The sequence below is a fragment of the Strix uralensis genome, chromosome 2, assembly GCF_047716275.1.
Source record: "Strix uralensis isolate ZFMK-TIS-50842 chromosome 2, bStrUra1, whole genome shotgun sequence".
NCBI lineage: Eukaryota > Metazoa > Chordata > Aves > Strigiformes > Strigidae > Strix > Strix uralensis.
Window position 1 is genome coordinate 112,389,541 of NC_133973.1, and position 24,807 is coordinate 112,414,347.

Consider the following 24,807-nt stretch of genomic DNA (forward strand, 5'->3'; position numbering starts at 1 on the left):
CAGTTAGCAGATGGTGTATGGTATTTATGAGAACAGTTGTTAAATGCTTTATAGTGTGACTCACCAACTGATAGCTGCATATTAATGGAAAGTGGACGGTGCTATCACATTTACAAGTGCTGTATTGTTGAGGGGAGCTGGTTGAGCTGATTTATATAAACAGTTGCCTTCAGAAGTTCAGCCTAGAATATTTTAATTCTTTCTCAAAGTACTGTTTTTATGGGGCTGAAACTTGCTAACCTTACTGAAAAAATGAAAATCTTTTAAACCAGAACTTAGACCTTAGCTTCTGGGGAAAAAAAATGGAGTTCAGCAGTTAAGTGGGTTTATTTTTTAGAATTAATTTTTGAGCTGGGTGATACTTCTAGTTACTAACTGAAATTATCTAGGGAAAAATAAAATGTATTTATGATGCTGATATCAGACCATCTAGAAGGCATTCTTGCCTTTTCTTCGTATGAATTGTGAAGAATTTTAGATAGAAATTTGTTTTGCCCATTTTTACAGTCTGAAAGAAATCATTCTGGAACAACATGATTGGTCTGAATTCAATTCAGGTATTATTTAAAAAACCTTGCTCTGAGATTTTTTGGTGAAACTATCAGTTATTTCAAGAGCTGGAAAAAACACAGAAAGCATGCCACACATTTCATGAAATTAAAAGGACCATAAAACAGGCCTAAACCACAAGACCATGAAAATTATTGAAAAGCCAACTATGATCATTGTTAAAGTACTTATTTTGTTGACTTTATCTTGCATTTGTTGAGGTTGCTTTTGTTTGCCTTTGAATGGTAAAACAGCCTTAATGGAAACACTGCTGAAGTGACATCAGCGGCACTACTACAGCTTACTGTAGTTCATGTGAATAAAAATAAGCCCTAATATAACTAGAATAAAATTACAGACCTTGTTCTCTCAGGCCCCTGTGTTGCACAGACAGACAGGGGCCCAAAGGGAATAGCTCCTGATGGAGAGTGTTGTACAGATGATGCAGAGTTTAACATTTTTCCCAGGATCTGGAAGGAGCCAAACTCCAGAAAGTACCCAAAATACACCAGACAGAGGGCAGCCCCGAATTGTCCTCTGATTCTTCATCGTCTGTGCAGGAATTTCACTTATCTAAAGTTGCAGTCTGGATTTAGGGGCATCCAAGCAAAAGGGGTGGTTGGAAAACAGCAGTCTGGGACCATGCCAGAGGCTCCCAACAAACCCAGGAGAATTTTAACATTCCCCTGCTGCTCCCGTGAATAATCAAACCTTATTTAAACTGTCTGGGGATTATTTTTTTCTACTTCAGTTCCCACTAAGCCTGAGTAAGTATAGTGAGATTCCAGTGGGATCTTTAGCAGAGTAAAGTACTGTTTGTGCCATAGGCAACCAGACAGTGTCTGATGGCAAAGGTTGGAGATGCATGCAGTATTCACAGGATGTTGCAACACGGTTCTCTTCACTCAAATGCCTGTTTGTACTTTGGCCACAGGGTGACAAAGGAGAGATAGTGAGACAGGGGCTGCTGCAGGTGCCGACCTTCTCAGGTGACCACTGACCCAGCAGGCTGATCCTAAATGGCTGCCCATGACTTGTATTTCAGGCAGGGCTGAAGCTCCTCCTGGGCTCTGCGTTTCAGCTGCAGAGACCCCACCTCTCTGGCAATGCTGCAGATGGGATTCCCAGGTGCCACTGAAGGTCTCGTCGTGAGGCTGCAACCATACAACTGTTTGCACACCCATTTTTTGCATGCCCAGGTGGCTTCATGCAAGTCAATGAATTTACCCAAGACAGTGAATTATTACATATTAGTGTGTTTGACAAAAGGGGACGCAAAAGTTTGCAATGTCAGGGTTTCAGTAAAAATCTGGTCATCCAAACAAATGTGACAAATAAAAGGAAACAAGTATGAATTTTAGAGTCGGTCAGCTCAAATACAAATTTGCCTTATACTCTCCTTAATATGCCTTTATGTTCATCTGGCTGTTGCCCTTCTTTAAAGAAAAGAGAATTAAACTTCCCTCTGCTGTCTTTTAAAAACAAACAAAATCTGCAAACCCTACAGGAAAAAGCAGCAAAATTAGAGGGGTCGGAGGAACTGATTAATGAGGAAAAAAATTCATAGAGATTGTTGAAGTGGTGGCTCCCAGGTGATGTGATAAGTCTACAAATATTTGCAGGCTGTAAATACCGAGGACAGGAATTTAGTATGACACAGTCAGGCATAATCAGGACTAAAAGGAGAGGAACATAAATATATGCTGGGAGTTGAGGAAAAAGACTTGCCAGAGAGATGCAATAGACCTTGGAATTAATAGATGGCACATATGTCCTGTGGGGACCCACGCCATCAAGGTAAGTAAATAGGCTGAGAGAGATGACAGGACTGTTCATCTTGAACTGCTGTGGTAAGGTGAGTTGTTAAATCTCAGCCATTAATGCATATATGCTTAGCATTCAAGAGCTGGCTTGGCTGTGTGTTTAACACAGGCTGGCAGGCTCAGTTTCCCAGGCCCGATGCAAATTTGGGCCGGCTGTGCCACCCACTCTGCATCTGCGGTCAGTACTGACATGCACAAGGCTAAGGCAGGTCTCGGGTGTGCCAGTGCGGATTCACAGTCCCACTTGTCATTGCCAGGTGGGTATGAGGCTGGATGGGGCAGAACTGTCTCTTTTGGAGATTTCACCGTGTGTAGGACCAAAAAAGGAAAAATGAAGCTAGACGCTTTTAAAGCTTGTGGAAAGCCAGTGAGGATGTTGGGGTAACAGCTGGCGGTCCGTGAGCAGGTCTCTGCCCTGGCTGTACAGTGGAGATTTCTGCTCAGGTTCCTCTGCATTGCCCCAGCAAGGTCTCAGACTCAGAGGAAATACCTACCCACTTTACAAGGCTCAACATTTTTTCCTCCGCCTCTGCCTCCAAAGTGCTGCTGGATGGTACAGCAAAAGGCGGGTGAAGGTTTGTCCCCCCATGCTGCAGGGCGCAGCCCCCGGGAGAGCCAGGCAGGCTGACCCAGCTCCAACCCCCTGCCCAGCCCTGGGTGCGGGATCAGGATGAGGCAGGAAAACCTCCGGCCAGCCTTGCCCCGGCCACTCCCAGCTCGGAAACCTCTGAACAAAATGTTCCCAGCTGGGAACTGGAAACAAGTTTGCTCCTTGTTGCAGCTCTGAAAAAGACCTTACACACCCCAAAGACGGTCCCTCTCGCTCCTCCCCACCCCGCCGGCAACCGATGAAAGAAATTACTTCCACTACGGCACTTGGCTCTTACTAACGGAGAGTTATTTCCTGCTCGGGGAGTGCTGGCCTCAGCCTCTGCAAATGGGAAATTCCACCCTGAAACCAGCGGGAACTTATTTCACTGACCGAAGTCCATCCAGTCCCATTGTCTTTCTGCAAGAATTTTTCCTCTGAGAAACCGGTGGGTTCTGGGAGTGGAAAAAGGAGGTTTGTCAAAGTTTTTAACCAGCCTGATTATATCCACCATAGGAAAAGCATTGTAAAACGAGCCTTACTGAATTACTAATCTACTAAACTAGAATTTAGAAGCAAAATTAATTTAATTAAATCAGCAAGTTATTCACAGACTAAAGCTAGCAGTTTTTATTACAGCTGGTCCACTCTAACCTGCACCCTCCCTGCAAAAGGCTATTTGATCAAATAAAGCTGAATTAATAAAGCCAGTACTGAGATTATGAGAGGTGCAAGATGCGAAGGCCTTTAGGTCCCATACTTCAGCTGGAAAAGGCACAGCTTTTGCACTGGTGTGTTTACTGGTTTCCCTTCCCAGCCCCAGCATGTTGTGACCTGCAAGTATGCTTCCAGGAGTGAAAACAAATCTACAGATGTTAGTTCATCATGCTTACCTATGTATGGTCTGATTTTTGACTTCATGCACTTCGTTACTGCTGCACTTTCAACCCACATTAATGTACATGTATTTTTGTCACCTCTGGTTCTGTGCAAGGGCTGAGCACGTGGCGAGCTGGGAAGCTGTGGGTGTATGTCTCTAAATACGCTTTATAAGCACTTTGAATTTAAATGTCATCAGGTTAAACTGATGCAAGAAGAAAATGACCTCTCCGGCTGACAGGCACAGAGCAAAGCTGCGTGCAGGGAGCTTGCGTGGCAGAGCCAGGCAGCTGTGGCGGAGGCAGAGGAGGAGCAGGGAGCCCGCGGGCAGCTGGTCCTGCGGTGAGGGGAGAGCGCGAGCTTTCAGGGAAAGGGAGGAAAACCCAGGTGAGGCTGACCCTCTGGGACTTTTCCACGGGTGTGGTTTTGCAGGGATGAGGTTTGGAATAAAAAGCCATAAATGGGGTTAGATTAGCAACTAGGAGAAAAAGTGAAGAAACATTTAATACAATCATAAATGACATTATTTTTATTAAAACAGTAAAGAATAAGGCCAAAAGGAGCAAGGCACAATTCTTGGCCTCCGGCTCTGCTGTTCTTATGGCTGGTTTCGCAGGACGGGTGACACGGAGACAGTATGCGAAAGGCTCTGCCCGTGCTCCCACGCTCCCCCACCATCCCCCCATTTTGCCTCCTGCAGCTGGGCTCAGGGCCGGGCAGCCCTGGCTGAGGCACCCCAGCACCGTGTTTCACTGACACCCGCGTTCATCTGGCACGCGGGTCCCACAGAACATATGCTGCCCGTGACTGGCGTGCAGGCAAGTGGCTTTCCACATGTGCTCCCAGGGTCTCCCGATTGGTGTGCTCCGCTGAAGGGGCTGGTCCTTGAAGTCAGCTCCTGTGCCTGTGACAGATGATATTTTTATGCAAGAAAACAAAACCAGGATATCTGATGGACTGAATTATCTTTCCAGACAGCTTGGAGCTACAGCTGCAAAGTAAGAAGTTTTATGCTTAGACTTCAAAACTGTGAGTGGAATTTAAACATCAGTTTTAAATGCCTACTTTTTTTTTTTTTACTTTTTGTGTGTGTGTGCAACTTTGCATGAAGTATATATATCTGCATAATAACTTTTCATTATCAAGCAAGCTGTTGCAAATTCTTGTAATATGAAATAATTACTGCTTTGGTAAACTTCACAAAATGTTAGCTGCGTTTGTGGCTGGACTAATAAATGTGTACTGAAGTGGAGGAGGATGCTCTTTCCAGTGAATGCAATTAGTCTAGCTGGAAATGGTTTCAAATTATCTTTTCCACTGGAAAATATGTTTTAACAGGACTAGTTGTGCTGAGGGAGAATCTCCTTGGAGTTACCAGCAAATGTCAGGCTGGTCTGTGTCTTTGTCACGGGCGTCATTTGATGTTTGCTTGTGTATGGAGAGGGATTAGGTTAAAACCTGCTGTTACCATTATGTGGCACTGCGTTCCCTAGATGAAAAATCTGTTGGTACCAGGTGTTAGCAAGCTGGCCAATTAATGATGATTGCAGGAAATTAGTTTAAGAGAATTGTCCACTATGATGCAGATTTATAGAAAGAACTTTAACAGATACATAGCACTTACTAGTGCACAGGAGGATCGTTCTTGTAGCTGAAACATTAATAACCTGCTCTTTCTTGCATGTGTTTGAATAGGAATAATGAAGTGGTTTTCTGCAGGAGAGCCCTAGAGGCTGATAGGAGGTCAGGAGTCCAAACCTGAGCAGACAGTTTGTGACTCCAGGCTTGTGATATTTTCACTTTCTTATGGGAACTGTCCAGGATGGTTTAGTGTCATCCTAGGATGTTATTTTATATACAAAGTTGGAACTTTTCTTGATTCAGTTAGATGTTAGTAAAAGCTGAGGTACGTGCTTTAAAAAAAAATGTTATTTCAATTCCTGTCTGGATTGTGCCACAGCTCTCTCTAGCTACCCAAAACAATCCAACACCGTTCCCAATTTAACATATATTTTCCTTAGAAAGCAAGCAACTTCATGTTTCTGTGCCTTGGCAAGTGCATTGCATCAGTTTATACTTTTATATTCTGGTGAACCCGGGTGAAATCCAAAGGTGATATGAAAAGAAAAATCAGTGGCATGTCATTGCTAACTAGGTATGGCAGCAATCCCATCTGCAGTGGATCCACCACCACTCATTCTTCATCTGGGCACCTCCAGATCACGCAGCAACACAAACAGCATCCAGATGAGGTGTGGGCATACAAGTGCATTTCTGCGGAATTAGTCAGAGCACATAACATGGGATGTATACTAACTTCATACAACTGGTGGTGAGGCAATTCAGTCCATTGCCTGGTACAAAGTAAATGTCAATATTTCTTTAACAAATGAACTGCTAAAGTAAATCTATACCATTTTGCTACTCTTACATCATTGGTTGCAGAGTTTTTGTTACAGCACTGGAATATTTAAAGTCAGATTTACAGTATCATCAAGCCATGTGAGTGAATCTGAATTTACTGGAAATAATGCAGTGATGATGAATTTCCATTATTACCTTCATTCCTTTCCTCTATCTTTTGTTGGTCACTACAGCAAGGACACTCCAGATTTGTCTAGAAGAGCAAAACACAGTGTTTTTCCCAAAGCTGAGTTTGGCACTGACAGAAAAATGCTCCCACAGAGAAAATCATGAAACTCAACATATTTCAGTCAGAGAGGCCTTCTTAATTGATGTGGAAGATACCCTAAATGGAAGATGTCGTAACCCAAACTGCTAATAGATGTATAATGAATTAGTGTTCTGTGTTGAACAAATTGCAGTATTTTTATTTCAATACTGTTAAAATCAATCCATTTTTTTTCCATTTCCTAAAATAGCAAATAAGGGATAAAAAAAAAATCTAGTCACATACAAAAATGTTTTTCAATGGCCTTTTAAATGCTGATAAAGTCCTTAAACTAAAGGGCCTCTATAATCCTTATAATGTAAAATGTTTCCTCGTCATGTGACATAGTCTGGTTCTTCTTGTTGCCTTAATTTGGCAGTCTTTTCTCTATTAGATATTGCTACCTAGATAGAATGGGCCAGATTCTCAGCTAGGCAAGCGTGAATAAAGAATAACTTCATTGAAGTCACTGACATGACCCTGGATTTGTTCCAGTGTGACCAGAGTTGGAATGTGGCTCCATACATGCAGCTGGCATCCCTGCCAGGCTGGGCGAGGAGGTAAACGAAGAGCTACAGCAGTTGTGCGTATCGCTAGCAGAAGGATGGCTGTGGTCCTGCCAGCTTCCAGTTGTGCTTTCACCTGCAGCTTCTTCCAAAAGAAAATAATAAGCAGCACAATCTGACTTCTGTTCCACCAACTTCAATTATGTCTCTTCAAACTATTCATGGTTTTGCAGAAAGCTGCTAAATCCAACTACTTGCCGTCATACCTTGTCTAACCGTTTGACATATACCTCAAGCAATAAAGTGTATGTGTTACTCTATTTTCTTTCCTTCCGCTCAGAAAGATTTTAGGTTTTCTTTGATAACTTTTCGGTTTATGTTATTCTTTACTGGTGATATTGTTTTAGGAAGCTTGGCTCCTTGCTGTGAAAGTGCTGCTCTCTGTGATACTCTGGTACCTCCTGGAAGCTGCTTCCCCCTTCTTAGAGAAAGTTCTGTTTCCGCCTTTGTTTTGTGATGATAACCACACTGTTCCCATGGCTACCTACCCAGCAAAATAACTCACAGGTCTTTGTCATGGAGAGACTAATGCACTATCGGTGGGGCTTCCTTAGGACCACTTTAATTTCCCTGTTCTGCATGCTAGGATAGTCCAGAGCTGCTTCCCTAAAGAGAGCTTTTGTGTGGCTATCCGCAGACTCTGTCCTATCTCCTGAAATTCATCCCAAAGACATGTTGGCCATGTTTCAGATGGGAGAGCCTGCTCATACTGCTATTGCTGGTCAAAAAGGGCTGGTTTATACCTCTCTTGCTGCAGCTAAAGGACTGAATTCTGTGACATTTTTACCAATAGCAATTCATGGCTGCTAGTTGGAAATGCCAATGCTGCAAAAGGATCTTAAGAGGAGGACTCTGCATAGGGTCTGGGGTGAGACTGGTGTCCTGGTTACTCTGAACGGGAAACAAAAACGCGTTATGTTCAGATCTTAAGTTCATTACAAGTGCTACCTGCTGTGCGGATTTCCAGGGACATTCAAGTCTAAACATTCAGCATCACCAAAAAAACCCCACCAACGAAGCCAACAGGCAGGGGGGTGCTTGTTCTTCTTTGGTGCTTCACAAGTTCCTAGAATGAAATGTGCTCATATCTACCACTGAAGTGGGGATTAGATGAAGTAAAGGCTCAGCCAAACTGTAGCTAAAATAGTTTCTTTTGAAGTACTTTTTATCATTACTCAGATATTTTTGTGCTGTGTGGGCATGTTCTCAACAACTGCACTCTATTAGTCAAAAATAACTTAATAAATTCTCTCTGTATGGGCACAAGGTTTACCTGTAAACAAAATATTCATATGATGTATGCAGCCTAATTACAAAAGTTTTACAAAAATTTATAATATTTTATCAAAATTTTAAAGTTTTATAAAATCTTACGTTTTATAAATATTTAGCATTCTGTTGCATCTGGTACAGATGAAAAGAATGTATCACAGGCTGTTATTTTGGAATAAGTATTTTCATTAGGAAACTAGAAAAATGGGCCTGATATTTTAATTTTTAATATTAATATTCTGCTTCCACATATGCGTTTGTGAGATGGGGATATTTGTCGTGCAGTTAGTCAATAAAGGTTATAAAAGGGATCAAGCAGAAGAAAAGCAGTGGCTTAGCACATACAAAAGAGACTGCAAATTCAAGGAGGTTGTGGACCTAAGAGATCACACCTCAGCTGCAACACTGCTAGTATCACTGTTTTTTCAGGCCTGAGAAGTATCACACTATAATCTCGTAAAATCTTTGTGAAATTCGAGGCTTTGAGTCACCTGAAAGAAGCTGTCCAGAAGCAATGTGTGAAAGGAAGGGAGTTACAGGGCAAAGGAAAGCACTGAAAAAACAGACTCATGCTAATACTACACAAATGCTTCTTGAAGATGAACATGAGAAAGCACAAAAGCTGGCAAGAGGAAAGATGAGGGTATGAGTAACAGTCATGTACCTCTGATGTTGTTTTTTACCCTTTGTGCTATGTGTTTCATGCCTTAGGGTGAATGAATAATATTCTGTTTTGAAGACAAATTAAGTTACCTTAATTAATGCATAATACATTGTTTTGAAGACAAATCAAATTACCTTAATTAAATTTCTGGTTGTGGGTTCTCAGAAAAAAGGTGTATCCGTGTGTCAAAGGTAGGTGCACCATTTGGGTTCACACACCTGTAAGGGGGATGTGCAGGGCAGGAGGAAGGTGAACTGCTGAGCAGCTCAGACCACGAGCTCTCTGGCTTTATCCAGAAATATTAGAGGGATCCCAAATGCAGTTGATCCCAAAACCTTTACAACCACAACTGGATTTTTCAACCTTTAAACTCCAGCTGTTTCAGTGCCACTGCATTATGTCCTGAAATTACAGCAGTGTGAATGGCATATCTGGCCATCACGAGAAAACCTACCTTTTTCAACAGTTTACATATCATACAGAACCAGCAACTGGTATGGTTGAGGTTATGTCTGTCCCTCCATGAATAAAGGGCTAAGAATCCTTTCCCTGGCATATTATTGCGGTGACACAAATGGAGGAATTAAGTATGTTTTAAACAGGGAGCATTTAAAGACCTAAGCTGTGAGCTAACCAGTGGGATTGACTCTAATATTTTGGAGTCTAGCCAAAGAAAAAAAAAGTCCAAAAATAATTTTGGTTATTGTCTGTCATCATTTCAAGCTGAAACTTTAAAAATTCCAATCTGTATCTTTATACCTTGATACGTATCTTTACACCTTTATATCTTTACACTTACCTTCATGTCTTCATACCTATCTTTATTAACCAGCAGAATTTATGCCCACCTAATTCTAATTCTTGGAGACAAGTGTGGATTTACCTTTTGTGTGAGGTAGGATTCTAGCCTTGATGTTAACCACGAAAATCCATCTCAAAGGAAAATCCAGGCAACTGAAATGGAAAATAATTAAAGGCAACATAAACATTCATGATTTTTAAGGACTTTGTGAAGTTTTTAATGGGTGGCTGGAGCAGACTCCAGTTTTGAGTTGAGCAGTGTTGCAAATCCACTAAATCTAGTGGGAACAGAAATAACATATAATTAAGGTGCCCTCAAACACTTTGTAAACTCTTCAGAGAACTCCCTCCTATGTAATTTCTGTCTTTGAAACACTCTGCACTAAAGTACAGCAACAGCAACTGCATGTAGCTTAGGCTGGGAAGTAAAGATAAGGATACTCTGCCCCTTGTATCAAGAGAGCAATATTGGGAAGGAGGACTGCAACTGTATTTGCTGGAGTTTGGTGGGGGTTAAAATTTAAAACATTGCAAAATGCCATGAGAGCTGTGATGCCAATATAGGATCAGGGTATCAGTATCAGCATAGTCTGACATGCCTGAACACAAGCGTCAGTGTTGAGGATTCCTGCGCGGTTGGTATTTCATCATTTTAATTGCAATAATACCTAGAGGTTAAGCTCTGCTGTGCCAGCTGCGCATAGTCCGTGGCAGTACACCTACACGGTGTGTCTGCACTCCACAGGTTCTACTCTACTCGCAAAAAAATACCCATGACCTCAACTTCAAGGTGGTTTAAGCAATCCTGCCTGGCTGCAGGGCAAAGGTAGGTTATAAGCCTGCCCACTCTCTGTGCTAAATCTGAGGCCTTGCTTGAATACTGCATTTTCCAAAGGCCTTTCCACTATTTCCCTGGAGGGAAGAGAAAATTTTACTCTCTCTTTGGGGAATATGTGGGTGTGAATCCCTGCCGGCTGGGGAGCCACAGTACAGTGTCCTGCCGCATCTGCAGCAAGTGCCCTCACCCCTGAGAGCATGGCACAGGCTGCAGGAGGCACAGCTGCTGCTCCCTCCCACACCACCCCTGATTTTAGCAAGAGGGTTCCCAGGGGATGCTCTAGCACTCCTTCCTGAAGCAGCTTCTCAGGAATGGTGGAGGAGTGCTGCACTGTCCCTCGGGCACCACTGCACACAGTCACTCCATCGCCTCTCCAAGAAACTCAGGCACCAAACTTAAATTATGCTGCTGGGATCAGGAGCTGTGATGCCTCAGGTGGGTATCCAAGTCAGGCATGCTAAAACTCACCCAGAATTTTCAAGCAAGTAAGTAAAAATAACATTCCTCCTTATGTTTTTGGCTCTTGCTATCTCCATCACAACATGGATTAAACAAACATACAGATGTTTGCAGAAGAGGATGCCAAAGGGTAGTATATTTTATAGAGATTACTTGCACGCACAGCTCACATGTAGTCAGGAGCAGTGATTTCAAATGCTGCCAGCTTGGCTGCCCAGTACTGAAGCAGAGAGGAGCATGCCTCTTCCAGGTCCTCAATACAATTTTCTGCAACATTGTAGTTGGCAGTCTGTAAGTGATATATCTACTTCCCATTGCTGCTCTTCATTGGGGTACAAAGACCTTGGGATGGATTCACGTCCCCTTTTTACATTCTGAAGTTGACTTCCATTTACTTTTTCCCCAAACCTTAAATTGCCAAACGCTTCTGAGAAGCATCTCCATGGAACTGAGATGCTGCTCCATACCCTTTGCAAATGTAAATTAACTAATCTTGCAGAAGTAATTGACAGAAAAGTAATTTCCCTTTATCATGACAAACAGTATTGCAGTATGAGAGTAATGACTACAATTTAAGCAGCTATGAATTGTGCATCAGGGAGCTCTAGGCCTGAGTATTGCTCACAATGAAATTTAAATTGCATTTTTTCTGCATCTAGCTGTTTATAAATAACACTGCAGTTACAACCACAATAGTCATTTTTGTCACCAACTTCTTATTGTCACTGACAGTAGAAGTACAAGATCTATCTAGCTGATGGTCAGTGCAGTAAATAGAGGCTAAAATACTCTTTATTGCACTAAAACTTCACTAAAATGGGAACAAACTGAAACCCTAGATCCAACCACAGCATGAAGTGTGCCTTAAAAACCTAAGTAAACATTGAGCAGAAAAGGATACAAGACTCCTTGAACTCTGTCATAAATTGAGATTTTGATAAAAATTTCTGTCATGGACCTAACTCTCAACCTACCTGGCAACCATATTTAGATGCAGAAGAATAAGTAGTTTAACATGTACTGTAGCAGTCTCCAAAAACCTGCTGGATCCTTCACACGCAAGTACTTGCACAGGTGTGCTGTAAGCTCCACAGCTTTCAGTCATTTGTAATGCACTCCATGCTTGCGTCCATGGTGCAACGACCCCCTGTGACTGTGCAGGCATCCCACGTGCATGCTGCTGAAATCCTTCCTTTGCAGTTAGCTTGTGAGACTGATTTTCCTCTGAATAAGGGATAACTAAAGAACAGTCCTGCTCGTGGTTTTGATATGACTATTTTTACAACTCATCAGCATGATAGAGTACACCAGCAATCCTCTCGACCATGGTGGATCTTCCTGAAGGGCTGGAGCTCAGGGTCTGGCGCCCGTTCTTTACGTGTGTTTTACTATGTGTGGACATGAAATATGTGAGGGCATTTCTTCACAGCGTCAGAGCAGGTTAAGTCTCACAGCTGTAGTTGCAGCCATCTCCATGCTGCCTTTTATAGGTGGGGTGAGCACGGGCTGTGCTTTACCCCACGAACAGTGATGCTGGAGCTGCAGGTAGTAGAGGCAGCCACATCTGCAGCAGGAGCATGCTGGTCTTCAGCGCACTTCCTCCAGCGTGCCATACACGTATACTCAGAAACTCTCTGCTTCTTGGAAATTATTTGTCTGAGAAATGCAGTGCTACCCAAATAGTAGGAGAGCAATTCAATAACATGTTTTCTTTGTATAGATTTAAAATACCTCTTATTACTGTTGAGCAATTGCCCTCTAATTTCTCACTGTTTTTACAATAGGAATGAGTCCTCAAGACAGGGCTTCAAAGACAAAAAAGAGTGTGTTGAGGCACCAGGTGGGATTGGTAAAGCAGACATAGGAGTTGACATCAAAAAATGTAAAGCAAAGCAGACCTGGACATTGCTGTATGATATGTGTTAGCTCAGTTAAATGGAAAAGAGCATCTATTACATTTTTATAAACCAGGCAAAAAAAAATCATAGGTAGAGATAAACTAGCTTCAGCATAAATACAAGCTCTGCTGCATGCTCCTCTGATAATGAGATAATTTACTGATGTAAAGAACTTTTTTTGCTGCAGTCTAGGAATTAGCTAGCATAGCTGTGTATGCAAGATATAAAAAAATACCCCACAAGGAAGGAGTGAAGGATCTAAAAGATCAGTGGAAAAAAAGACAGGCTGAAAAGGCAACAAAGAAGCAGATTAATAATTTTGTGCACGCAAGACTTTTCTGTAGGTCTTTTTGCAAGCATCCCTAACACTGTTTTCTGTTCCTCTGATCCTTTCTTACCACTGTAACTTTAGAGCAGTACAGATATCACAATTGTCTAATGCCTGTGAAGGAGCAGCGGAAATAAACAACCTAAAGATGCAGATCCCTGTGCTGCCAAAAAAGCATATAAGATCATGATTAATGGAAGAAATCGTTTCATGTGACAGCTGGTGAGAATTTACTTTGAGAAAAGCAATATTCAATCAGAAAACATACACCTTGAAACTGGCTGTAATTGAAAGCCACTACAGTAGAGCAAATTGGAAACCTTTTAAGAGTGGCTAAAATATTTTCTCTTTAACTGAGACCTGCATATTAGCTTCAGTCTGAGAATAAATATTTTGAGTCAAGAATTTTTTGATAGAAATCTGTAATTACCTTTACAATATTGCTGGTATCCATCTACTTAGCAAAGACTCTGACTTTATTAGCTATTTAATCATCTGAAATACTCTATTACCAAATGCTCAGGGAGAACAATGTCTCTGTCAGATTCTGCAGCTGTTGGGTTGTGTGTTTAATAACCTGTTATATTTCAGACCCTGTAGAAATTAGTCACTGAAACTCTTCTTCTTTTAATCAGTCCCCAGATTAAAGATATGGCCAAACTAAATCTGTCTTTGAATATAGCTTCACAGAGTTTTCATCCTCACCTAAGATTTAGATTACCTCCAAGTCTCTGTCAGCAATCTGTGTTCCTCAAAAATGTTTATGAAGCATTGTGATTGGAAGGTCACATCCTTTTGTGTGCAGTGGCTGATGGGGACTCAGTCCCAACCCTGTCAGAAGCAGGGATGGAAAACTCCTGGTGATGTGCCTCCAATGGCACCTACGCATGATCTGGCCAGCTATCCTATCTGATGATGAACCTCCAAACTGTCAAGAAAATGATGGAAATAAGGCCACACCTGCCAGTGGCAATGCAGCTCTGATGTAAACAGGAGTGATAAACTCCCAGTCCCTCTCCCCCTTTCCCCATGACATTGCCTGCTGGAGGCAGCCTCACGCAACGTGACTGTGACCTGGGGGAATATTATTCTCCATGCTATGGCCAGCTCCGTGTCTTTTGTCCAGGAGACACTATGGGGACAGAACTGCAACAGGAAAGTCTCCAGAAGTTTGGCAGAGCTTAGAAAGCATGCAAAAATATTAGAGACCATGTGCCTGATTCTCCTGGTAGAACTGCACCCATAAGTAAATCCCACATCTCTTCTGTGCACACGAGGTGCCTCTGGCCAAGTTAGTCAAGGAGGTCAGCCTTTGCTAACTATGTTATTTGGCTAACAGCTCTAGGGCTGAGTTAGTGTCAGCAGCTTGTAGAGCTGAGGAACCCAAGCCTTGTAGGCCAGCACAGTAAAGAAAGAGAAACACAGGGATTCAGAACAGAGAGGGCAACTAATGTTAGTCTTCATTTAAAATATTGAACTATACAGCTGAGGAATGAAATAATCTAGTATCTAATGTGTTCCTCTGCCACTGCCATTCTCTCTGTTTCATTCCTTTGCCATGAGTTCAGCCCGTATCATCTCCCCCCATTGCTGATCCCAGATTAAGCTAGCTGAAAGGCACAGAGCACGAGAGAAAATGCTGCTTTTCACAGATTGCAAACCAAGAATTCTTAGTGGGTTTCCCAAGCGTTAGGACTCCAGGGACAAGAGATTTGGCTTACAGCTGGTTGGGAAAGGTTCTGCAGCTGCCTGGAGGTGGGAAAACAAAACAGTGTTTTTATTTTTCTCTGTTAATGAGAGATCAGGGTGGGTCAGCTGGAAAGACAAAGGGCAAATGGATGTCAGGGCTATTACACAGATTCAACAGACGTCTCCTAGCCTTCCTGGATACAGTGGTAATGAGAGCAAATAGTCCCTAGCCCTGCCCATAGTGAAGACTTTCTATGGTAGGAGGACTTTTCTTTGCCATACAGTAACTGCACTGACAGACAGGCAGCTTCACAGCCCCACCTTGCTCCAAACTTACCTACACTGAGAGTTGGGGAGATGAGATGGCAACAAAAATCAACAGGTAGAAGTAGAAGAGGTAGAAGTAGAAGAAGTAGAAACAAAGGTCCACATTCACCTAACCACTGTCAGATAAGCATGAGCTGCAGGGCACCACAACAGAAGTAGGTTTCCAGGTGAGATTTTGAAGATTTTACTATGTTAGTCATGTTAAAATTTTCTTAACTGTATTAAAAATTATGTTTAAAGTTTACTAGGTTAACTTTAAATATGAGGAGAAGAAAAGCAAGAGAGGCAGACTGGAAGTTGAATCTGCTGCTGTTAGCTGGGCAAAGTAAGAAATAGTCAGTCTTGTAAACTGTAAGATTTGATAGAAAAGGTGAACTCAAAGGGAAGGACCTTACACGAAGGACCACAAGTCTGTGTCTGTGGAAAGAATGAGAGAAGATGACAAGTTGCTCTTCTGAAACCAGGATGCAAAGAGCTTTGTTGTGTATGGATTTAAATGAGGTAGTTCAGAGGGTGTCTGAATATTGCAATGAGGATGGGATGCTTGCTTAACATTACAAAGATTCGGCCTTCATAGAGCAAGATACAAACATAGTCTGCCTAGAGAGAGGATCCTTTTGGTGATGCTTTGTGGGCTGTTGCATTGTCACAGCAGCAGTAAAATGAAGGACAAGAATGTCCAAGCAACATTTTAGTGGCATTGCATCTAATGTTAAGAATGTCAGTAGCCCACTTACATCATACTGAAGGGCAGTCCAACTTATTTGAATTACTTTCTTTAGGAAGACTGATGTGCCTTTTGCCTTCAGGTAGTGTCCAGCCTTCGCAAGTCTGGTTCCTGCACATTTTCAAAACTTCTGCTTTCTATCTGGACTTCCAGTTGCTTGAACATTTTTTTTTTCCTTTTCTTCCTCTGTATCTTTCTCTATGCTGGCCTTTCTAATGCATGCGTTATCATACTGACTATGGCATATTCTCTGAATTCAAATTCTTCTTTAAAGCACTTTACTACCAGGTAGTTCTCCAGGGAAAACTGCCTCTTGTGCTGTTGTCTGTTTCATTTATCCCAAAGCACATCCCTCACCAGGTCAAGCACATCTGTTTCACATCTCCTTTATTTGATGTCACTTCTCAGCCCTTCCCATTTTTCTCCTTCCTGATCCCTTGTTTTAATTCTCTGTGTTCATCTGATTTATGCTGTCAGCTCTGCCAAAGCTATTTGGCCCAATTCTTATCCTAATTATGGAGGTTTACTCCACAAAGATGGAGTAAGAGGAGTTATTCCTGTGTTGCTGACACACCAGGATCTGAATCAGGGACTGATTTCTTTATTTCAATAGCATGCATGATTTTGGCAATATCATTGAATAATAACCTGCTTTCATTTAGAGTACTCAATACCAAATTTAAAATTTTTAGAAGATGAATTCTGAAAAAAAAAAAATCCTTCTTATTGTAATTGTCTGTCTAACAAACGATGCCATCTGGCAAACAGGAGTTGCTAAAGAAGCTCCTGAAAATGCAGTCATAACTGGGAATAAGACGGTATTCCCAGTTGCGTAAGCCATCAAACCAAGGTGACAGACAGGCTAACCTTCAGCAGCCTACAGCAGGGAAGACTTTAAAGATTAAATTTCTTTTGAAACATTTAAGAATATTTTGAAACTTCTAATCTCAGGAATAAGGAGGAGACTCGCCATTGTTACCTGGAAGACGCGAAGCTACAGGAAGGAATAGAGTAAATCCTTCAGTTCATCAAGAACAAAATATTTTCCCATTAAATACAGCTTGAACCTTCCCTAGTGCTTCTTTTTCATCTGATATTCAGCTCACCGAAGATACATTTTCTCAAAGCATTGGACTTTGTCTGAAAATACAGCATGGCTTCTTGCCAGATATAATGATTTAAAGATATTTGTATGCTTACTTGACTTGCTTTGAATGGACATAACTGCTGGGTTTTGTACCATCAGCTCCTTACATTCCCGCAGCAAACTCTTTCTGGTTTTTGGGTCTCCCAAACTCCTTGCCTCTACAGGTTAGGGGACACTGAAAAAATGTGTAACCCTAGAGTGTGATGACAGCTTTTGCAAAGCATGTTGTTGACTGGTGCTGATTTGAGCAACGATGGGTCTGTCGGGGAATTTAGCCATGTGCCTGGAGGCTACCCAGGAACTGGATAGCTGGGGAAGTGGTTCCCCAGCCAGCGATGACTTGTGTATGTCTGAGCTGACTCACAGGTGGGAGGGAGAGTCTCCAGAGTCACTGAAATCCCCTGCATGAGATACCCACACAGCTTTCTTCTATGGGACAGAGGGGAAAAAGAGAAGAGATATAAATAAGGGTCTGTAGATCTCCATAAAAGGACAAAGAATTGCTTTTGCTGAATCTTGGTTGCCTGCTTGGTGCACTCAGTGCAGCTTGGGGGATTGCAGCACAAAAGCCATGGATGGGAAGCACCTGCCAACCATGCATGCACATTTTCTTGCAGGCTGCACCCTGTTGACTGCCACTGCCTTCTGCTGTGATACGTGGCTCAATCCTTTTCCTGACCACATTGCTGCTGTCAGGAGGTGACATCAATAAAGGAAATCAGCTGTGAACTGACATGGGTACAACACTGACAGACAATAAAATATTTCAAAGCCATTCAGCATCTCCTCTTTTCTGTGTGGATTCACTTCTGGCCCTTCATAGTCTCCCTGACCTTGCCATGTGTCTGTGAGCTGCTGACACTTCAGCCATGAGTTATGACAAAAGTTATGGATCTGTGCAGTCCTGTTTTATGATGATGATTTATTGTTTGTATTACAGTCATGCCTAGAGGCCTCAAGCAAGATCAGGGCTTCATCGTGCTAGTCACTGTATAAACATGTATTAGGAGATGGTCCTGCTCTGAAAAGATCACAAACAAAAGGTGGGAGGAGGAACAGAAACCTGAAGATGTGAAATGCGTTCCCCAAGGCAACCCAAGGATAAGTACCGGGGCAGGGAGCAGCAGTGCTCCTGTCCCCTGGCTCCTGCCTGCCCATGTCTGCCCTGGGCTCCACTGTCTGCTGCTCCTCCACATCCTCCTCACCAGGGGCTGTGCAGGGGATGGCACGTTCCTGCTTTGCTGTGCCTCTGCCCGTGGCTTGAAATCAGGCACAGTGTGCCAGAAGGCACATCTCTGCTTCCTCTTGCATGGGTGCTGCAGGTGCACTGGTGCCCATGCAGATTACTGCTTCTGCTGTGCTTCCAAAATTATTTTCTTTCCATTGTTTCCTCACCACTGAGCTGACAGTCACTGCTACTAGCAGAGTTGTTGGTTATCACCTCCAAACCAAGACCAGATGGCTTCATTCTTTTTCAGAGCAAAATAAAACAGGTAACTTAAAATGATTGCTATCTTATATATGGTTCTAAGATAACTTTGGTGCAACAGCAAGACTGACAATGCACTAAACTGAAAGCACAGAGACATACTATGGGACAGAAGTATCCTACCTCCAATTATGGGGCTTACATCTCACTTCTGGCTATGCCTAAACACGACCCTTGCTTTGCCTTTGCATCACTTAGGGGATAACGGGAGGACAATATTTTTCCTCCTTTTGTAACTGTTATTGTGCTTGGCATTGTGACCAGAGCTGTTCTCTACATATAAAAATGCAATTTCCAGAGCTTAACCTGAAAGATGGGTGTGTTAATATGAATTATACATTGAGTATTGGTTTGAAAACATTGTGAGCTGACTCTCCTGAAGTGCAAAACTCTATATAGGAAAGAAAAATGAGATGCGGACTTGGCCCGAAGATTTTCAAAGAGGAAAAAGCCAGACTGCACTTACAAAAATACTTGGTTATGCCCTTTAAAATCTAAACAGGGAAATAAAAATACTGAGAGCTGCTCTGCCTCGCACTGCTGACAGGAGTACCAGTACAGCAGTCAAGAGTAGGCAGACACACTGCGATGATATTAGGGTGACAGATAGAGTAGTAAATTGAGGGGACTTAGTGGGCTGTGAGGACTTACAGGACACCCTCTGATGCTGGCTAGACTCCAAGGCCTGCTAGAAGAAGCAGAAGATGCTGCTCCCAAAGAACCTGGCAAGCGTGAGCTGCATCTAAGGGCAATGGAAACGTTATCATGCCAACAAGGCCACTGTCAGAGCCATGCAGGGGGGCAACCTGCCCTTCAGCGAGCTTCTGTAATGAGGAGCTCACCAGAGAATGGCACAGCTTTTATCTCCAGGCAGATATTCAGCCTGTTTTGCAACATCTGAGCTATCTTTTGGTGCTTTCATGACAGAAGGTGCTTACTCCAGATAAAGCCAATATATCCTCCATCAGCAATAGTAACACTGCGACTGTGGCCGGTGGGGCCAAGCAGATATTTTCTATCTACTCAATTAATCTTCAGTGTAGTTTAAGAGCACAGCAAAGAGCTGAATCACAAATACATCCAGGAGTGTTTGCAAGATGTAGGAATTTCTCTTTTCCTCTCAGAGCCAGGGAGCATCCAGACTTCCCAACCCACCTGCATCTTTCCCAGACATGCTCCACCAGATGCTTTGTGTGTCTGTCTGGCTCTTCTCTCTTCATAACACAGTTCAGCCTATGCTGATTATAGCTGCATGATACTGTCACCATATAATGCCACGAGGAGTGGAGATTTTCCCCACAAGTGTGTTTAAAAGATTTTTTACCACTTAATTCTTTTACATGGATGCAAATAACATCACAGTAAGCAATCTCTGCATCAAGCCCATTCTCCTGGCAAAGCGGTCCACCAATGCCTGGTTCCTCATCCCTAGTAGGACCTTTGCTGCTGTTTGATTCATTCCCATCTTTTTTTTTTTTTTTTTTTTTTTTAATTCCTTCTCTAAAATGGATACAAGGGGTGGTGCTGGCCTTCTTCACAGTCAGGCAAACCATCACCTTGTGCCTCAGTGCAGATGTCACACATTTTACGAATGCTCTATGCACTCAAAGAGAAGCAGCCTCAGCCCAAAATGAACCATCAAACAACTCTGCTCTCACCAAACAGACATTTTTATGCCTTGTCTATATGAGCCAGTTATTGACAATCCCAGCACTTTGGGCTGGTTTTCCTTTCCCTTTGTTGTCAGAGATATGAGGGTGATCTGAGCTTCTTCAAGTGTGAGATACAGAGCAAGTAGGACACACAACTTTATGGCACGAGGCTTTGCTACTTCCACTTCTCAGAGAGAAAATCCAGTTCTGATGTGGTGTGTGGTCTGTAAAACAGCTTAGCAGCAGATGCCTTTGTGAAACTTGGTGGAGCTGAGCTGTCTGTGGGCCTCACCTTCAGTGCCCGAAGCTCAGACACCCAGTCTGCCATAAGACCTCCCTCCTGGCCAGGGCAGGAGCTGGCCCCTTCTTTGAAAACACATGGTAAATATAAGACCAGCAGCAGCATGAAGAGGTTTGGGGATCAAATCAGCATCGTTGATTTTTGTGGGGACATAACGACCTTGGCTGCTGCACTTCTCGTGGGCTCTTAGCATTTACCAAGCAACCTAACGCTACAGCATCAGCCAGTGATGTCCTGCAGAAGGGTTCACAAGCATATTCACTGACTGCAGTGGCACTGTTTGTAGAAATAAATATTACACCTGTGAGGTAGAAATGTGTTATTAAAGCCATAAAGATAACAACATTGCTCCTAAGTGGACAAATTTAGTGCAGTGTCTATTACTGTTAAATGGCAAAATTGCAGTTGTAACAATATGGAGATGTAAATGTAATTGTGTATAACATTGTGTAATCATTAAAATCCATATAAATTTTGCGCACTCAAATTAAACACAAGCGACTACTGCTCGACACCTGAAACATTAGCATAATATTCATGCCATATGGTTGGCATTTTCTGTTTCTTATATCTGTCACTCTTCATTCTTGTCAGCTGCTCAGGAGAACTTGCCAGATAATATCTGCACCATTGCCAAGAATGTCTAACAGCTGGTGTAGTACTGGTTAAACACTCCGTAATGTTTCAAACTTTAGTGCTCTCATCTATGCATTAGAGAGCTGGTTCCTGGAGCAGATGTTTTGCTTTGTTTTTAAATTAACTTCAGTCTGCTTTTGTGTCAGGGGTGTGTTTTTATGTTCCATTATGCTGCTGCCTTCTGTGAGATAAATGAGCTCAACTGCACCCTGGCTTTGACAGCCTTAAGACACATAAACTGGCATGATAAACTCTGTGTTAAAAATGCACTCTGCTGTCTGCTTCAGTACCTGACACGGGCTCGAGGACTCAACTTCAGCTGCAAACTCAGAGACCAGTTCAGACCATCTATTAGCTGAGGCGGTGATATCTTAAATTTTCCTGTATTCATGTGATTCTCCTTGCAGCACAGAGATGTGCATCTGCTTGATACCCTTGGTACCACTGGCCACTGGAGCCCCTCTGTGGTTCAGAAATCAGCACAGAGGGTCCTAAATGCCCAGATGAATCTCCTGAGGGACCCAAACCATAACGTGGGCTTAAGGCACAAGCACTGCATGGGCATGGTTTAGAGCTCTGTCCCCCCCAGCTGGGGAGGGGGGGTAGCAGGATCCATACTGGCACCCAGGCTTGCACCTGGAGTGCATCCCCGAGCCCTAAATGCACCTTCAGCTTGCAGGGTTTGAGGCCACTGGTGGAGGACTGGGAGCTGGAGACACATTTTTGACTCTGTAAATACACGTTAAAACAGTGCTAATGACTAAACTGGGAATTCTCTAATGTCTTCTGTAAGGAAATCAGTCTGAACTCTGAATGTGCTAAAATCTATGTAGTTGGGTGATGTACATATTAAGATTTATGATGAGCTAGGCACGTGAACACCGATGGATTAAACAAACATCCAATTTCATAAACAATCTGATTTTATGGATAGCATATGCAGTTCCCTTGGGGATGTGAGTTTAAAAGGCTGATTTACACCTTTGGAAAAGAAGAATCCTTGCTTTTTCATTTTCCTCTTCTTTTCCTGGAGAAAGAGTTATCTTACCTTTTGCTCTTTCAGGTTCACTTCCAAATGAAGTCACTACCCAGTTAAAACATGGGGTTGAATTTTGAGACACTGTGATGGAGGGCATTTACTGAGAAGCTGCTAAGACATCCTTCTGTCCCCAGATGGCTTTGTAGGGACAAAAATGGGGAGAGAAGAGTGCTGAAGAGAGGAGGCCTCTGCCTCCACAGAATTGGGCTATTTGATCCTGCTAGGCTGCTTTACTTCATGTAGACAATAACCTAATACATGTCTTTTTTACACAGAGGCATTTTAATTTGTGATGCCTTTTGGCATAGGACACCCTTTCTGAACCACGACTCCCCTGCTTTGGCCTGTGTGTCCACAGCCACACAACAAAAAGGTGATGCCTGCCTGAATAAGCTTCCCATCTAGCATGAGCAAGAAACAGAGGTATGGACAGGCAAAGAGTGCAGGTAAATATATTGGCTTATGCTATAGGCAGTGGTCTGAGCATGCCATCACCGACGGCAGGCTATACACTCATTTTTGCCATGTAGGATGCATAAACCTCAGATATTCAGAGAGTGGCTTGTGCCTCTCATTTTCCTCTTCTCTGTACATGGAGACCTACTCACATGGAAGAAGCATAGGCAGAAAAGTCGCGGGCTGCATATTTCAGAAAGTAGATTTGCACAGTTTTTATTCTTTGCAGACATTCCTGCCCCTGTACTGTATCCCTGGAAATCATCCATCTTGGATAATGGATAGAATTAGATTTGAAAAAAAGACAAGATGCAATTACTCACTGAGGATGAATGAGATAAACTGGTAAAATGGGGCCTGCAGCTGGGCCTGTCAGCGTCTGGTTTGTGTGCACACGGGGGAGTCGCTGAGGATTTTATCCTTGGCATTAGCCGTAATAGGATAAACGTATTTTCTGCTTATTGTAATACAGCCTTTTACTCACATTAAAAATCATTTCTGAGCCATTATCTATCACATAATGGCTGCTATCATTTATTCCAGTAAGGTGCTATCCACATGAAATCCTTAAGTTGAAAAAAACTGTAATTAAAACAAAAATAAGCTTCATCTTTGATGAGGAATGAAGAAATTCAGGTCAGAGAACTGCATCAGGATGCTCACAATGCCTCTTCAGTGCCATGGGATCCAGGGCAGTAACAAATGTCAGCCCACTCATTTCTCAGTCCAGACCCAGCTCTTTTGCTAAGGAAGTCCTTAAAGCTTTCCCTCACCATCAACATTTGCAAGTTCATTTCTGAAGTGTACAAACAAATGGGACAATCTTAATTTGTTTAGGTGCTTTAAATGATTTTTATTTCTTTAGGCATTTGGACACTGAGGCCATTAGATTGTTTTAAGGCCATGCAAGAGATATGACAGATCTGAGAACACAGATGCTGTTGGGAGGGATATTGCATTGCTTTTCCTCTCACACATGTTTATTTGTGAATGTGCTCGTTGACATGGCAAGGTTTTGAATTCAGAGGTAAGGAGGGAAAGTGGGAAACTTCTGCTAATGAATGTTCATGCCTGATTTTTTTTTTTTTTTTGTCTGTAGAATCCTTGGACCATTTTGTTGTAAATATTTCATTTTACACACAGTAATTGAGACTAAAGATTCGGCACAATGCTACACCCCTGAAACCAAAGATGTTGGTTATCAAACTATGATGTTCTGCTGCAAAAAGATAACTAAAAAGAATGACATAAGTAGATGTTCCTGGAGGCAAAACATGTAGTACAGTGCAGCTCATTACTTAGTAATGTAGCACACAAACATGTGGTTGTAATCCATCATTTTTACCACCACCTTGAACAGGATTATAGCCAACTTGTAGGGTCATACAGGTACCTGTAATCCTAGGCAGTAAGTTCCTTTCAGCTCAGGCCATCGCAAATCTGTCATTTGTGGTGTTCCATTTATGTTCTTTAGTTTATGAATGTGAATTAGTGATGGAAATCATTTCAGTGCAAATGTAACCAGGTGATGCTTTTGACTGGGTGCCAACCAGCAGGTCAGGAAATCAGTTTTGCACTTCTTGCTGTTGATAGGTTTAGCTATGGGAGGTTTTTTTAAACATCTCTTTTATTTATCTGTATTGATATAAGTTATATTACTATGAAGTTTCCAACACAGTCCTTCCCCTGTATATGCTTTGTACATGTTTTTAAGGCATTTGAATTGTCCCATTCACTTCAGCAGGCTAATCAGGTACATAATCAGGGGTGTATAATATTCACAGGGTCAGGGTTTAATTCCTAACAAGACTACAAAAGAAAGGCAATGCTAAGCATAGTGGTTGTGACACAAAGTTGTTAAACATTTCTTTTATGTGCTGCTCAGGCCATTAAAGCCATGTGGATACACTCCACTGTCAGTAGGGCATAAGAGGCTGCCCCATAGATTTAAGATGTTACTTGATGCTCAGTGTGGGAAAGCACCCATGTATACATAAATTCAACCTG

At 42.5% G+C, this 24,807-nt stretch overlaps 1 protein-coding gene across 8 annotated transcripts in view; it reads left to right on the plus strand.

Moving 5' to 3' along the window:
• Window positions 1–2,241: 2,241 nt before the first annotated feature.
• The window catches only part of STARD13 (StAR related lipid transfer domain containing 13), a 306,520-nt gene continuing 283,954 nt past the window's right edge, over window positions 2,242–24,807 (plus strand). For 3 of the 8 annotated variants that reach the window (XR_012627686.1, XM_074859836.1, XM_074859835.1), the window contains exons 1-2: window positions 3,104–3,409; window positions 4,815–4,869. The gene's annotated coding sequence lies outside the window, so the exon portion shown is untranslated. Of the gene's footprint in view, window positions 2,347–3,103; window positions 3,436–4,814; window positions 4,870–24,807 lie in introns of those variants that run through there. The other 5 variants (XM_074859839.1, XM_074859837.1, XM_074859838.1 and 2 more) reach the window with 5 other exon arrangements.